The 10,443-nt window shown below is 45.9% G+C and overlaps 1 protein-coding gene across 2 annotated transcripts in view; it reads right to left on the reverse strand.

The window, feature by feature from the left end:
* Nucleotides 1-8,238, reverse strand: part of LOC125460785 (protein-methionine sulfoxide oxidase mical3a-like) — a 374,391-nt gene extending 366,153 nt beyond the window's left edge. For both annotated transcript variants that reach the window (XM_059652260.1, XM_048548699.2), the window contains exon 1: nt 8,058-8,238. The gene's annotated coding sequence lies outside the window, so the exon portion shown is untranslated. The remainder of the gene's footprint in view (nt 1-8,057) is intronic.
* Between the last annotated feature and the right edge of the window lie 2,205 nt (nt 8,239-10,443).

Consider the following 10,443-nt stretch of genomic DNA (forward strand, 5'->3'; position numbering starts at 1 on the left):
ATTATGACTAGATCACAAGATTCTGATGGCTGTGCATGTTGGTATATGCAAAATGCCCAAGCCCAAGCTGAAACCACCCAGTATTATACTGACCACAATCTTTAGGGCTATATATTTTACAGAATCTGCCACATCTGCCCTGTGTGGGCAAACACCTGCCCGTATAATTCCCATGCCAGCTTTGGGAAGCCATTTAGTATGGTGTTAGTGGACTGTGTGGGACCTCTGCACTAAACAAAAAGGGGTCAGCAGTATAGCTATACCATCATTGGCATTGCACCCAATTTTCCAGAGGCTGTTCCTGTGACAATCATATCCATTAAAGCACAGATTGACCTAATTCTTCAACTTTGAGATCCAGTCGGATCAGGGTTTCATGTCCATTCTATTCCTTGAAATTCTGGGTAACCTAGACATGACACAATGGAAAGAGGTCAGTGTATTTCCTGTAGCCCTGGGGGATGATAGGATGGTACCACCAAAGCCTAAAAAGAATCATCTGGCTCCACTGCTACAAGTACATCTCATGACTGAGATCATGGACTAGATATTCTTCTGTTCACCACCAAGGACACATCAATGAACTGGCTGGATTTCCTCTAGTGAATTAGTTTCTCAGGCACCAAATATGAAGGCCCCTGAAATGAATTAACAAGATGTTTTTAAGAACCGGGAGAGGAGGTCTCCATGTTAGATCATAGCACTGTTCTGGTTTGACCTGTGAGAGCCTGTGAAGAACACTTGAAAATCTCTGAGATAGGCCAGGGACCAAATGTTCCAGCCAAGAAACCACGCGTTAGTACTCCTACCGATACTACAGGAATCCACTTTGTGGCGTACACAGTAGCTGACATGCTCAGGGAAGTAAATGATCTGATTGAGGCCACAAGTTGGGAGAGAAAGCAAAGTCTGTCATGTCAAGCAATACCATCGCTGAGAAAGGAACAAGTAGATAACAGACCCAATGCTACTGTGCATTTCTATTCTCCCTGCTACAGGAAGGATGTTGTGAAACTTCAAGGAGTTTAGAGAAGATTTACAAGGGTATTGCTCGGTTGGCGGGTTTGAGCTATAGGGAGAGGCTGAATAGACTGCAGCTATTTGCCCTGCAGTGTCAGAGGCTCAGGAGTGACATTACAGAGGTTTATAAAATCATGGGGGTCGTGGATAGGATAAATAGACAAGGTCTTTTCTCCACGGTGGGAGAGTCAAAAACTCTAGGGCATAGGTTTAATGTGACAGTAAAAGATTTAAAAGGGTCCCAAGGGGCAACTTTTTCACAGAGGATGGAGCATATATGGACTGAGCTGCCAGAGGAAATGGTGGAGGCTGGTACAATTACAACATTTAAAAAACATCTGGATGGGTATATGAATAGGAAGGGTTTAGAAGCAAATGGACCAAATGCTGGCAAAGGGACTGGATTTATTTAGAGTATCTGATTGGCATGAATGAGTTAGACCAAAGGATCTGTTTCCATGCTGTATATCTATGACTCTATGACAGCGAATGGGACTAGTTTATTTTGGGAGATCTGGTCAGCATGGACGAGTTGGACTGAAGGGTCTGTTTCCATGCTCTATGACTCTAAGAGATGCGGGTGATGGTGTGGATGAACTGGAGGGAGATATGAGTGAGGCCCACATTGAAACCCCCAGTTCCTAGATAATCAACACCAGCAAATACAAACTCCTTATTCACCAACTTAGGTGTTGAAGCTCTCAGAAGGCCACATCCCTATCAGCTAGACCCAGTTCAAGAGAAGATTAACTAATTGCTGGAGAATGAACTAAGAGATTTCTGAGGCTGGAGCTGCCCAGCTGTGCTGGTGCCCAAGCTGGCTATTGCTGCAAGGCTCTGCATTAACAACTGAAAAGTTATTACCGTGAACAGGGCAAATGTTTGCCCAGCACCCTTCCTGGAAGTTGGCATTGTTAGGGTAAGTGCAGTGACCTATAGTACCAAGAGAGATTTACGTGGCATTACTGCCAAGTCTCCACCTTCTTAACTAAGATTTTAAATTGACCTGCAAAGCCAAGTCTGCTGGCACAGGCATTCAGTGTGGTCTTTCTGCCTTTATTGGGGAACCTAGAATTTCTTGAAATCCTCCTGACTGAGCAAAATTAATAATATGCAAAAATTTGTTTGTTATTTTGGTTGCATATTCCCCTGTATACAACTTCTAAAATGGTTTTGTTCTTAGGAAAATTTTCATTTATCTCTTGTATTGAGCCAGATAAGTTCTACTCCTTGTATCATCTCTGAAATATACTCCAGATTAAACTGCATCTGCAATACCCCTGTCAGGCTTCTCGCAAACTCACACTGTTTGTCAAAGACTTGTCTTCAGCAAACCTTGTGTTCCCATATGGATAATACAAATGATCTATGCACAGAAAGAAGAAAACATGATTCGTCCACCACTAACCTTAAAATCCACTACAAAGAATCCTACTCCGGTCCGTCCTACATTGTCTATAGAATCCATCTTTATTTCCCACCTGACAGCCTACTCCTTCATTTCTAATTAAACGAATAATCTCAATTTTTCCAACAAAGCTGCCCAGAAAACAATTTCTCAAATGTCATCACAGCTCGCATGTACCATGTATGTGGGGAGGCAATGGCCTAGTGGTATTATTGCTGAACTGTTAATTCAGAGACCCAGATATTTTCTGGGGATCTGGGTTCAAATCCTGCAGTTGTAGATGGTGGAATTTGAATTCAATAAGATATCTGGAATTAAGAATCCAATAATGGCCATGAATCTTTGCCAATTATTGGAAAAGCCCATCTGGTTCACTAATGTCCTTCAGGGAAGGAAACTGCCATCCTTACCTGTCTGGCCTACCTGTGACTTCAGACCCCACAGCAATGTGGTTGACTCTTAACTGCACCCACTGGGCAATTAGGCATGGGCAATAAATGCTGCCTGGTCAGTGACGTCCTCATCATGTGAATGAATAGAATAAATAAAAAATGCACTATCTTTTCTTTATTTGTTGAATCATTTACTTCTCAAAAAACTTGACTGACTTTAATGGATCCCTGTTCACAACTGTGTCTCAAACTTTGAGTTCCAAGAGTAGGTGTGGAAACTGATGATGGAGATGTCATTGCTAGCATTGTCAGTGTTGCCAACAGCATGGATTAAATTCCTGACTGCTTGAGGCTACCATAAAGGACCTTCTCAACCTCGCCCCTCAATTAACCCCACTGCCAGTTGCCTCTCTCTCTCTCTCTCTCTCTCTCTCTCTAACAAGAGAGCAGCCCTGTGGGCTCGTAGGACTTTAGCGATTTTACCCTTCTTTAACATTTCCCAGCAGAAGAGAAAGCTGCACAGTGTGCCCCTCCACCACGTGGACTGCAGCGATTCAAGAAGGTAGCACAACACCATCCAGGGCAATCCACGATGGGCAAGAAATGTTGGCCCAGGCAGCGAAGCCCACATCCCAAATCTTTTTGCTTTCCCCAGCTTCAGTTCCCATTTAGTCTGCTTCAAGCAGTGTGTTCCAGATCACAGCAACTCGCCTTGTGAAGAGATTCTCTTCTATGGATTCTTTCAACAATTACTTTTCAACCCCTTATTTCTGCCAATGGAAGCTGTCTCTCTTCATTTACTCCTCTAAGCTCCTTTGTGATCTTCAACACCTCAATTAAATCTCTCTAAACCTTTTCTGCTCTAAGGAGAAAAAGCTCAGCTTCTCCAGTCTCTCCACATTCACTGAGAATACCTGACCCCATCATGGTTCTGCTAAATCCCCCTTCCTCCTAAACCATAATTTTATTTTTCCCACAAAAATCTATCACGTCATACTATTGTGTTAAACTGTGTCTGCTGTATGTCTGCCCACTTCCCCAGTCACTGTTCTCCTGATAGTTATTTTTAATGCTGTTTGCTGCTTTTCCCAGTTTGTATTTTTTTGACAAAGATTGAAGCTAAGCTCTGCACACCCAGCCTATGTTGAAAGTTTCTCCAGCTGGAGGACACTAGTCAATTCTGATCACTGCTATTCCCTATCGCTTTTATGTAACATGCTGTTACTACCTTTTCAGTCTTCAGCTTTCAGAATAAGTTTATTGTATAGTACTTTATCAAATGCCTTTTGAAAGAGTTAAACCCTATGCCCTCTCCTCAGTCAGATTCCAGGCTAGGACTCACTCACATGTATCGAAAGAAGCCTACATGAACCTGTCTGTCGTGCATCCTGGTAGCCCTTTTGTGGTCCTGTGTGTTGTAAAGGTAGGGATAGTGGGCTCATTTGCTACGGGAACACAGCAGCACAGTCAATTCCCTCAGATAAAACTGGCATCCCACAACCATCAATAAAGCCGCCATTAACATGACAGCAGATGATGGTAAGAGTGCTTTTATAACCGTGTTGATTACTAATATTTCATGGTTGTTCAGCTCCAGTTAGGCTGAGCCATCACTCAGTCCTGAGCCATTAAAATCTCCGCATGGATCAGTAAACATAAAGCACAGTTACTGCTCACAGTGTGTGGCAAGCTTGGACCATCTATATAAGCCAGCACTGTTACTCAGCAAGCTGCACAACCTACTCTGGCTACTGGGACCTACAGAACAGGCAATGTCCAGCAGGAGGCAGGAGGGAGCCTGCAAGAAACTGTCACCTCCACAGTTAGTGGACAAATACCAATGAGAAGCATAATCAAGCAACCAGAGGGTAAGGGATTGGCCTTCTGACAACAACAACCTTACAGGTATTAGGGGAGAGGGCATCAGCAGGTAGGGCACTGGGGATGGGGACATTGAAGGAGGCACTATCAACATTGTGGGAGAGGGTACTGTGGAGGAGACTCCGTAGGGATTGGGGGAGGGAACAGTCCGAAAGCTGCTTTGTTTCATTTTGGTCTATAAATGAGTTAGCATTTGACAGATTTTAGGAAGCATTACAATGAGAGCAGATGCTGCTCAGCAATTGACTTGGTGGCAGAGAATAAGAAGCATCCGTGATCTCAAAAGAAGATGATTGCAAACTCCCAGAGCAGCAGGGTGGGGTGTATAATCACAGGGCTCAACTGAGCTCAGACACATTTTCTAAACACAGAGTCAAAGCTGCTAATTTGCTGAGCTGACAGGGTGGGTGCATGAACTATGACATTGCATTCAGCAGACTATGAGTACCTGCAGTGAGTAAAACTCTCAGCTAGTCAGTCTGACTGTCCTTCCAATACCCCTCAATCAGAGCTCACTCTGAGGAAGAACGAAGACTCGTACTTTATGAAGACAGCCAACAATGTCTAACTAAAATAACAGACAGACAATCTAATCCCCTTTGATCTATACTGGCATTACAATCACTGAATCCCTCACTACCAACATCTTTGGAGTTATCATTGACCAGAAACTCAACTGGAGTCACCACATGGGCACAATGCTACAAGACCAGGTCAGAAGCTAGGGATACTGTGGCGAGTATCTCACCTCCTGACACCTCAAAACGTGTCCACCATCTACAAGGCACAAGTCAGGAGTGTGATGGAATACTCCCCACTTGCCTGGATACGTGCATCTCCAACACTCAAGAATCTTGACATGATCCAGGACAAAGCAGCGCCCCTGATTGGCACCACATCCACAATCATTCACTTCCTCCACCACCGACGTTCAGTAGCCACAGCATGTACTATCTACAAGATACATTGCAGAAATTCACCGAAGATACTTCAACAGCATCTTCAAACCATGACCACTTCCATCTAGAAGGACTAGGGCAGTAGAAACAAAGGAACACCATCTTAAAGGTAATTAGAAATGGGCAACCAAACTAAACAGGCAAAACAGGGGTACTGTTTGCCCATCAGGGCAATGTTTACTGGGCTTAAGCATCACAGCCCTACCTATTTAGTGTCCCTGACCATAATTCAATTCTCCAATCGGAACTCGTGTGGGAGTTGACAGAATCAGCTGGTTCATCCTGCGAACCTTATGGACCAATGGGATTCAAATGCACAACTCGTTTATTCAGGCAGCATAGATACAATGGACTGAGTGGCCTCTTTCTGTGTTGTCACCATTCTATGACTTTGTGAATCTATTTGTTCTGTGCAGGTCAGGAATGAACCAACCTGAGCAGATTAGTGCTACAGCAGAAGGCTTTACACTATTCTGACTGCCCCAGTAAAGAAAAAAGAGGCCTTGCATCAAGGCTTCCAGCAGGCCTGACAGTCCAGCACTCACAATGTCACTATTACACCAACTGGGGAAACTTGCAGCAGAGATGTAGACATACAAGGGAATGCCCTGCCTCTTCCCAGCTCTCATTGAGCCCTAGCCTCGGCTTCAGAAAGGAAACTCTGCAAATCCAGCAACAGACTAACAACATTCCAGGCACTTCCACCCCTCCAAGCAAAGGAGAAGTGAATTAAATCTTCACTTCCAGGGTTGATATATTTACAAATATAACAGAATGAAAACACATGTCACACTGCCTGACACAGACAGATCACAAAGAGTCAAAAAAGACTGGTGTCCAGGCAAAGCCGTACTCTGCCCCACTGTCCAGGCAAGGCCACACTCTCCCCCACTGCCCAGGCAAGGCCACACTCTACCTCACTGACCAGGCAAGGCCACACTCTCCCCCACTGACCAGGCAAGGCCACACTCTCCCCCACTGACCAGGCAAGACCACCCTCTCCACCACCCTCCAAGCAAGGCCACACTCTACCTCACTGACCAGGCAAGGCCACACTGTCCCCCACTGACCAGTCTAGAGGGGAAATAAAATGAGAGTGATAGAACCTGTGCTGGGATAAAGGGGAAGAGTTTGATGGAACGGTGTGGGGCATAGGAACAGATACAGGAGTATGCAAATGGTTTGGGGGACAGGGAGGTGAATACAGGAATGTGGGAATGGTGTGGGGGACGCTGGACAGGTACAGGGATTCGGGAAGGATGTGGGCAGATACAGGAGTATGGTTTGGTGTAGGGGATTGGGGTGCAGAATCAGGAGTGTGGCATTGGTGTGGGGGATGGTATGGGGGAATGAGGTGGACACAAGAGCATGGGAATGGTGTAGGGGATGTGATGTAGATTTGGGATTTGCAGGGAGTGATACTGACCCTTTTAGCTGCTGTTGTTATTATTAATAGTGTGTCTCTCTGGAAGTACGTGTAAGAAGTTTTCTGCTGTGGGCTGAAGGGAGAAGCCTTGCTGCATCTCAACCAAATACAAATATTTACAGATCACTAAGAAGCATTTCAGCCTATCTGGCCAATGCTGTGAAATTCCACAGAGGCCTGCCTCCAGTTCACCCCTGACCCAATCCTACCATTCTTTTTTTCCTTTTTCTATTCCTACAGTTCCTATCTCCTAACCCTTCTAAAGTATCCGCACGTTATTCCAGTCTGGACTGTTCATCACTGTGACTCTGAGAGCGAGTGAGTCAAAATGTCTTCTCTTCATCCGTTTGATCCAAACTGTCCACAGACAACAATCAGGGTCTTCAGGAAATTCGTTGGGAATTCCACAATTAAAGAATATTCTGGAATGGCAGCAGGAAGCAGCAGCCTTGCCCTGAGGACTGGCTGTAAGTGCGGCAGGCTGTATTTACATGAAAATCGTGCTCAATGCCAGCAGCTGCCCTCCTCAGAGGCACAATCCCCTCAAAGTCAGCCACATTCAGCCAATGGTTCCCTGGTAAGAACACTGCAGACTATGGCCGTTCCCCAACACTGCTCCTCTCGCGGTCAACTAGTCACCCACACCCCACCAACCCACCCCCCAACACACACACACAGCCGGTTCCTGTGGAAATGCATTCAAGTGTGTTTCAGATGTTTGGGGCCAGGAGACAGGGAGCTGGCTAAGCCTGCAAGGCCAGCTCAGATAGCAGAGTGGCTGAGGAAGGCAGAGCAGTGCCTGACATTAATACTGCAACATGTGCACTCACTACATCCGTGCGCTCTCTCTCTCTCTCTCTCTCTGCCTGACTCTAACGCATAAAGCCCAGGAAGCCCAAACTCAGCAATCCTACAGCTCAGCAGCCCAGCCCTTCTTCAGAGTGTTTACCTCCCTCTCCCTGAGTACTCACGGTGTGGCAGGGAATCCCTCTCGCTGTTTATCGGAGGCTGGAAGGAGGAGGAGGAGGAGGAGTTGTGTATCGAGCTGTGCCCGCTCTGACTGCATTCCCCCAGCTGTCACAGCATATCTCTCTCTCACACACACACATACACTGTCTGCGTGCAGCAACCAAAGCCTTCCCCTGCTCCACACCAACTCGACAAGGCACTCAAACTGCAAGGTCAGTGGAAAGAACCCGATCTCGCTCTGACCTCTGGCTCTGCCTGAGACAAGTACCCTACAGCATACCAGCAGCTTGACTGTTTATTAACCCCTGCCTGCCCACATGGCACTGTTTTCCAAACGCAACTCATCAAAAACATACTCAATGAGCCTACTCACTAAACCCAACATATCAAACCCAGCTTTCCAAACCCACTCACTCAACCCAGCTTTCCATACCCACCTCCCCAAAATCAACTCACTGCACCCACTCTCCAAACCCATATCCACAAAACCCATTCACCCAACCCACCTTCCCAAAACCCACTCATTTCACCCACTGACCAGACCCACCTCCCCAAAACCCACTCACTGCACCCACTCACCAACCCACCTCCCCAAAACCCACTCAGCGCACCCACTCACCAACCCACCTCCCCAAAACCCACTCACCGCACCCAATCACCAAACCCACCTCCCCAAAACCCATTCACTTCACCCACTGACCAAACCCATATCCACAAAACCCAGTCACCAAACCAACCTCCCCAAATCCCATCTCTCCTAAACCCACTCACTGCACCCACTTACCAAACCCACTTCCCCAAAACCAACTCACCAAACCAATCTCGCCAAAACCAACTCACCGCACCCACTCACCAGACCCACCTCCCCAAAACCCACTCACCAAACCCACCTCCCCAAAACCCACTCACTGCACCACTCACCAAACCCAGCTCACCAAAACCCACTCACCAAACCTACCTCCCCAAAACCCACTCACCACACCCACCGCTCCAAACCCAGCTCACTAAATCCACTTGCCAAATCCATTCACCAAACCTAGTTCTACTTCCTTGATGTCCTAACCATGGAGTGATTGCCATATCTTAGGAGGCACCCAACTATATTTACAGTCTCCTCCCAGCACCCCCACCCCCACCACTGCCGAGCAAATGGCGAGAGTCTCATTCCAAGGTGGACTTCCTTTGTGTGAATGTCACTTCTGAAGAGGGGGAATGAGAGAGAGAAATTGCCAGTCCCTTCAGCGGACAGAGAGAGATAGAAAAAGAGAATCAGTCCCTTCAAGAAAGAGAGAGAGAGTAAATCAATCTCTTCAAGACAGAGTGAATTAGTCCCTTCAGGAGTGGGAGGAGAGAGAGTGAATTAATCTCTTCAGGAGAGGGGAACCAACAAAGTATGAGATAATGTTAGAGCTGGATGAACACAGCAGGCCAAGCAGCATCAGAGGAGCAGGAAAGCTGATGTTTCAGGCCTGGACCCTTCTTTCCTGCTCCTCTGATGCTGCTTGGCCTGCTGAGTTCATCCAGCTCTACACCATGTTATCTCAGATTCTCCAGCATCGGCAGTTCCTTCTATCTCTGAACTAATGAAGTATATTTGAGCTGAATGGCCTCCTCCTACACCATAATAATTCTGTGTTTCTGAGGAAAGGGATAGAGTGAGCCCTTTGCAAGTAAATAGTAGAAGAGCAGAAGCTGGCCATTCAGCTCCTTAATCCTGTTTTACTAATCAATAGGAACTTCTCTGCACATTCCTGTTCTTGAATACTAGTACTTGAAAGGGTTAACTCACATTGCAAGGCAAGCAGTGTCCATTAGGATATAAAGGACTAATTCTGGGAGAAGCTAACCAGTTTTTAACTGGTGTGCATTAATTACAGTAGCAGTTAAGTGTTAAGATCAATGTACTCAACAGTAATGATTACTTACCCTTAAGCCTAGGTAGTAGTCTTACAAAAGTCTCTGATATATCCCAAATGTAATGCAAATAACCATTAAGTACTACATCATAGAACATTATTTATCAAGATTGAGCTAATATTCTGCAAATTTCTTCATGTGGGCAGCCTTCCCCCACATGGTATCAATAACTTTGACTACTGCCAACCAGAGGGGTTGGTGACAGTGAATCTACCCGAGACATCTTAACTGGTTCTGATCAACAAAAATATAGACTCTGCAAACTGAGGGCTGGACACTCCAGGGAAAGTAGCCTCAGTATATTCAGTCAGTTCTTTAGTTCAAACCCTCCAGTCCTGGCAAAATCCTTGTAAATTTTTTTTCTAGACCCTTACAAACTTAACATCATCTTTCCTATGGCAGGAGGACTGGAATTGAACACAGCATTCTAAAGTGGCCGTGAGTGAATGGGTGAAAAGAATTACTTTTAAG

The sequence above is a fragment of the Stegostoma tigrinum genome, chromosome 18, assembly GCF_030684315.1.
Source record: "Stegostoma tigrinum isolate sSteTig4 chromosome 18, sSteTig4.hap1, whole genome shotgun sequence".
NCBI lineage: Eukaryota > Metazoa > Chordata > Chondrichthyes > Orectolobiformes > Stegostomatidae > Stegostoma > Stegostoma tigrinum.